This window comes from Schistocerca americana, chromosome 8 (genome assembly GCF_021461395.2).
Source record: "Schistocerca americana isolate TAMUIC-IGC-003095 chromosome 8, iqSchAmer2.1, whole genome shotgun sequence".
Taxonomy (NCBI): domain Eukaryota; kingdom Metazoa; phylum Arthropoda; class Insecta; order Orthoptera; family Acrididae; genus Schistocerca; species Schistocerca americana.
Genome location: NC_060126.1, coordinates 257,808,540 through 257,814,539, shown reverse-complemented (window position 1 = coordinate 257,814,539; position 6,000 = coordinate 257,808,540).

Below are 6,000 nucleotides of genomic sequence, written 5' to 3'. Positions count from 1 at the left end.
GTATTAACTATCAGAATTAGCACACAAAATACCAGTGATGGATAGGTGTTGAACTGTTTCCTAATGACTTGTGTACTGTAGAGGATGGAGTTCCAAAACAAGCCAGTTTCATCTGAACTGTAGACCTACACCAAAGACAAATTTCCTTCTTCTGAAGTAGACTGTAATTCTTTACCAAACGGTTCAATATTTGCAACATCTGTACTTAAACTATAACCACACACTATTCTGTGGAAAAATCAGCTATTGTGACAATTATGGATTCTGAACAGCCACAGTGTATTAGACTTGAAACCTGTTTGGGCTAATTTTTCTGCAAACCTTTTCAGTGCAACCCACAGTATGATTCCTATCATAGGAACTCCAACAGAATGTTGCTGTATGTGCCAGGTTTACACAGCATCATCAAATAATGGTGACCAGTTTTGGTCCAGATTTCTGTCTGTGTTGGTTTTTTTTTGTTACATTATACAATACATTGGTGAAGCACAAGCCTGTAGGCCTAATTTTTTCAGCTCATAACTAATAAAAGTTTGTGTAGTGTAAAGTGTGTTAAGTGATTTAATTCTATTTTTAAGCATGTTATTTGCACTGCAAAGCATGATAAGTGTGGACATCATCATAGAACAGTCAAAGAGGGAGTTGTATGTGTAGACAGCAGGTTGTAATTTCACTTGGCTGACAGTAGTGGGTAACTGAATGGGGAACTCAGACTCTCCCATGGAACCATAGGTTCTACAAACAAAAAAAGAGAATTGCTGAACAGAAGGCAAAGATTTGTGCCCTTCAGGTTGAATTAGAACACATGAAAATTGAATTGGGTAGGTTGAAGAGAGGAAAGATTGTTGAAACTGGGTAAAGGCAACAAGCAATGGGTAAAAGGGGAACAGCTCTTCAACTTCATCTAGATTTGAATTTACAGTATCACATAAATTTGATTTGTTATCTGAAGTAGGAGGGAAACAACCTCCTTCACCAGCAGATCACAGTAGAGTGCAGCAGATTTGTGTGTAGGTCAGTACCAAAAGAGAGTAGGAAGAAAGGATGTAGCTATGGGAGGGTTTGGGACAGACAGTACAGGACAAATTAGGAATAAGGTATGATGTCACAACTACTGTAAAGCCAAGTCCTAGCCTTAGCCAGGTGTAGGGTAAATAGGGAATTTATGCAACGATTTTGGCAAAGAAGATCAGGTTATATAGCAGAAAGAGCAGGGAACAGCTTGACTAAGAACAGTAATTACAGCACTAGGGGTGATCTGGGTGAAATAAGAATAGCAACTACACACAAATCTGAGTTTTATGGAAGTCAGACAGCTCTGGGTTAACAATGGTGTGAACTGTGTGAACACTAAGATGAGCAGGCTGCTGCTGATTGAAATGAAACCTCTTATGAGCAAAGAGCCTGTTGCTCAACTGGGAGATGTGGATACCTATGCTAGACACAGTGTACACCTGAATAAGAAGGGAAGTTGGCTGAGCTCCTCCCAGATAATATATACGGGCCACCATCACACAAAGGGAGATTCCAATGGTTACTGGGGTTTGAGAAATACCTCTTTTCGGTTAGAATCAGAATTCATGCCCTTTGTTCTGAAAGAAGTCAAAACAATGGAAGAGCACCACAAAATGCTTAAGAATGTACAAAAAAGTAAGGTTAGCTTATTTGATGAAAATGTTAGAGGCCAGAGTAATAAGGAAGTAGATCTTCTTGCCTGTTTGGAAGGTTTGTAGAGCTCTGAAAAGATAGACACCCTGTGTCTATCTGAGCAACACATAACCACAAAGTGAGACAAGGTATATAAAAGATTACACCTCTAATGGCTTACTCAAGCAGAACAGTTATGGGAAAAGGAGAAGTTGTAAGAAACATTAAGACAGAACACAAGTTTAAAAACACTGAGACCAACAGATTTTGTTGTGATCAACAAATAGAAGCATGCATTTGTGAATTAATAGTGAAAAATCATTCACTTTTAATTGTAACTGTACACAAATCCCTAGTGGAAAATTTTAAAATGTTTATGAGGAATCTGGATTCCTTATTATGCTATGTATCAGAGAGATTTCTAAATAATTCTGATAGGAAAAATGATCTGGGAATCTTATCTGGATCCTACAATTTTATCTCAGTGATTAACTTTTCAATATGGGTGGATACAGACAGTAGGACCATAAGTGATAATCTTTTCTTATAGTGAAGCTCGAAGCAAGAAAATAACTGTTTACCCAGTAACAAAAGCTCTCTCTGATCATGATGCGCAGTTCATTATGATAAATAACATAGTGCCTTACAGTATCAATACTCCCCAGTGGAAATCAGTTACAATAATTAATGACTTCACAATAAATAGCTTACAAGAGATAAACTGGAATGAAATTAATAATGGACCAAATGCTAACAAAAAATTTAATCTATTCCATGATAAATGCATATCATTATTTCAAAATAGCTTCCGATAAGCTAATCAGAAAGGACATTAAACAGCCATGTAAAAAATGGATCACTAGAGGGAACAAAATATCGTGTGAAAGAAAAAGGGAAATGTAGCTGTTTGCGAGAACTGGTAGAGATCCTACAGTAGCTGCAATTTTTAAAAACAACTCAGAATTACTAAAATCGGTTATTAAAAATTGAGAAACATGCACTTAATGTCCAAAATCAGTAATTCTAACAACAGACTTAAGATTATATAAAATGTAGTGAAATGAGAGACAAGACAACCAGCAACGGAACCGGACACCATCAGTATTGAACTGAATGGAAGGGCTTTAAATAATGTGTCAAAGGTAGCAACAAATATATTTAATAATCACTTCTTAAATATAATAGAAAGTATCCAGACAAACAGTTCGAGAGAAAAATCATAGCAATGTGTTGAGAAAGTAACTCTCTTGGAATTGAAGCATATGAATGTGTCAGCAACTACTCCTTCTGAAATGATATATTATCTCAAAAATAAAAGCTCATATGGTTTTGATGATGTTTCTAATAGAGCACTGAAGTCTTTTCCCATGTAATAATCCCAGTCTTATCTGTAATATATAATGGATCATCAAGCATTTTTCCAGACTGAAAAATGTTGTTGTGAAAACCCTATTTAAGAAAGGGTATATGAGAGAGGTCAATAACCACTGACCTGTTTCATCACAGGCATCATTAGCTTTGAGGAGGTGATGCATTCTAGAATAGTATCTCACCTGGGCAACAATAATACCCTCAGAAAATCACAGTTTGAATTTCAGAAGAATTGATTTACTGAGGATGTCATTTACACGTTCAGACACCAGATTTTACAGGTGTTAAGCAATAAAACAGCGCCAGTTGGTATTTTCTGTGATCTACCTAAGGCGTTTGAATGTGTGACTCACTGTATTCTCCTACATAAATTGAAGTTTCATGGGATTTGCAATGTAGCCAACCAATGGATATTTTCATATTTTACCAAAAGAATACAGAAACATGTTCCTAGTAACTTGCCCAATATAGTGTGGGGACATAATTTCGACTGGGAAGGAATCATTTATGGGGTTCCTCAAGGCTCAGTTTTAGGTCCACTACTGTTATTCATGTATGTAAACAATCTTATATCTAATACACAACAAGCAGAATTAGTTCTTTTTGCAGATGACACTAGTATTGTACTCCATCCATGGACTATTCCATGTCAGATCAACAAGTGCTACAACCTGATCCCGTTAGATTTCTTCAGTTAAAACTTCCAGGCTAATAGGCCGTGGTCAGTGGTGAACTGCAGTTTGCTGCTTTATTTTGGAGGATATCTCCCAAAGTTCGATGCAAAATGTCAGGGGAGAATTTTATAAATCGACCACGGCCTATCAGCCCATAAGTTTTAAGTGAAGACAATACCAGCCATGAAAGCCTACATTGTATGATCAAAACTGTTAGGTTTGTTTGAAATTAAGTATGCTTGTAATTGTGGGAACAACAACGTTGCTGGCCAGTGAGAGTGACAGTGTAGATTCTCCCTGAATGTTTTGTATGTGCTCTGCTTTGGTCATGTCTGGTTGTTATGTGCATAGTTGTGTCCATAAAATCGTCATTACACTATAGGTGGATTGTGTATTTGACTCCCATCTATATCTGAACCCCCCACAAAGCATTCATAAACAGTAACGCAAAACAATTTTATTCACATTTTTCTGATGAAAGGTTACTGAGTAATAGGTGCTTTAAAAATAAAAAAATGAAAAAAAATAAAAAGGAAAAAAAAACTATTGACACATGGATTGATTTGTTCACAACTTGTGCTCTAATTAAGCTAGAACAATGAAATTTAGATCATTTGGAAGCTCTTTTAACGGCGTTTCATGTGATATAAAACATAATTAGTTAAATATATGTAAGCATTTTTTAACATAAACATGATTATTGAGTTTATTGAATCCTCGAAAACAGTATTTCTAAAATTCTCAAAAAAATATGCGTCAAAGATACTATTTTCCTCTACATATTCTGAAAGTTTCAACTTGGGGCGAGCATGGGATCACTACCAAAAGTAAATTTACATTTATCATGATTCTGTTAAATATCTTTCAGATCATGATTTGTTATTATTTTTATTTTTACAGGGTCAATTGGATTTATTAATTGGTCTACAAAATTGTACTTTCATATAATTTTAATGTGTTTACAGCACAGCACTACTGTTTGTTCACAAAGAGAGGGGTGAGGCCTCTCTAGTTCTGCACTGACAGAAGCTGGTAGGGGTCAGTTGACTTCAGTCAGCTAACCTTTTGCAACTGGCAACTGCCAATCTCAGCAGTCTAATACAGAACAATATGTATGTAGCCACTGGGAAGGGACTGTTGTGCTGTTTGTTGTGCTTAGTTCCATGGTAACATGATACATCTCTTGGTGAGTGACAGCAAAGCGGTGCCTGTCCCATCACACAGAATGCCAGATACTCCTTCCACTTCTCAGAGAAGAGCAAAGGGTAGGGCATTATGGAGGGGATCAAGAAAAATAATTAATAATGTCGCAGGAGAGCAAGAATAAAAAGTTACTTGATACTCTCTCTCAGCCGACAAGACTTACCATGACATACAAAGGGTAAGTTTCAGAGCTGTGAAAAGAATTCATAGATTTTGCAAAGAAAATCCTTGGATATCACTAGAAACTCCAGGAAAAAACTGTAAATTTCAGCTCAAATTTTTCTGATTGACAATGCTTTGCAACTGCCTTCCACTTTGTCTGAATTACTATAAAGCAGTCATTTTGTTTTGGGCATAAGTGAATCTCTAGGCACCTAGAAGGTGGCACAATACACAATAATGCAACAGATTTTTCAGACACCCTTGTGTGGCCCAGTGGTTAAGATACTAGGCCGCTATGCCAATGGTAGTAGGCATGAGACCTGTCACATGTCAGGATCATAATAGAAATGCAACTTGGAAAATACAAAACTGTTTTAGCTGTATGAAAATCCATTTTTTTAATGAACATTTACTACAAGTCAATTAACAAAAGGATTTTCGTACAGATGAAGCAGTTTTCTATTTTCCAATATGCATATTCACAGCTGTATTTAGCTGATTGTTTGGTCTTTTGTAATAGAAAAGACTGTCATCATTATTTCTGTTCAATTACTTGTGACTGCATCATGTGGTAACTTGTATCATAGCCTACAGTATTGTATAAGTGGTTTTTAAAAGTTGATTGTTCCCCTTGGGACCTATCTCTGTTACTTTTAACTACACATTTAGCATAAAATTGAATCTACTTTCTGGTCTTTCTTTTTTCCACTTAGGCCAAGATCTGCTGGGAAAATCCAGTTGGATAACTTTGACGGGGGTGTCTTGAGACAAACAAAGGTTGGCTGGACTTGGAGTGTTAAGTCTCTGTGGAATATTGTGTAGTCTGTAGGACTCATGTTGAAAAAGTGCACAATAGGACATCTTTACTGCTTGAGCATGGGTTATTGATTGGCAGTTGCATTTCATTGTAGAAACGAAACGCATTTGGAAAGCAGTCACAGAA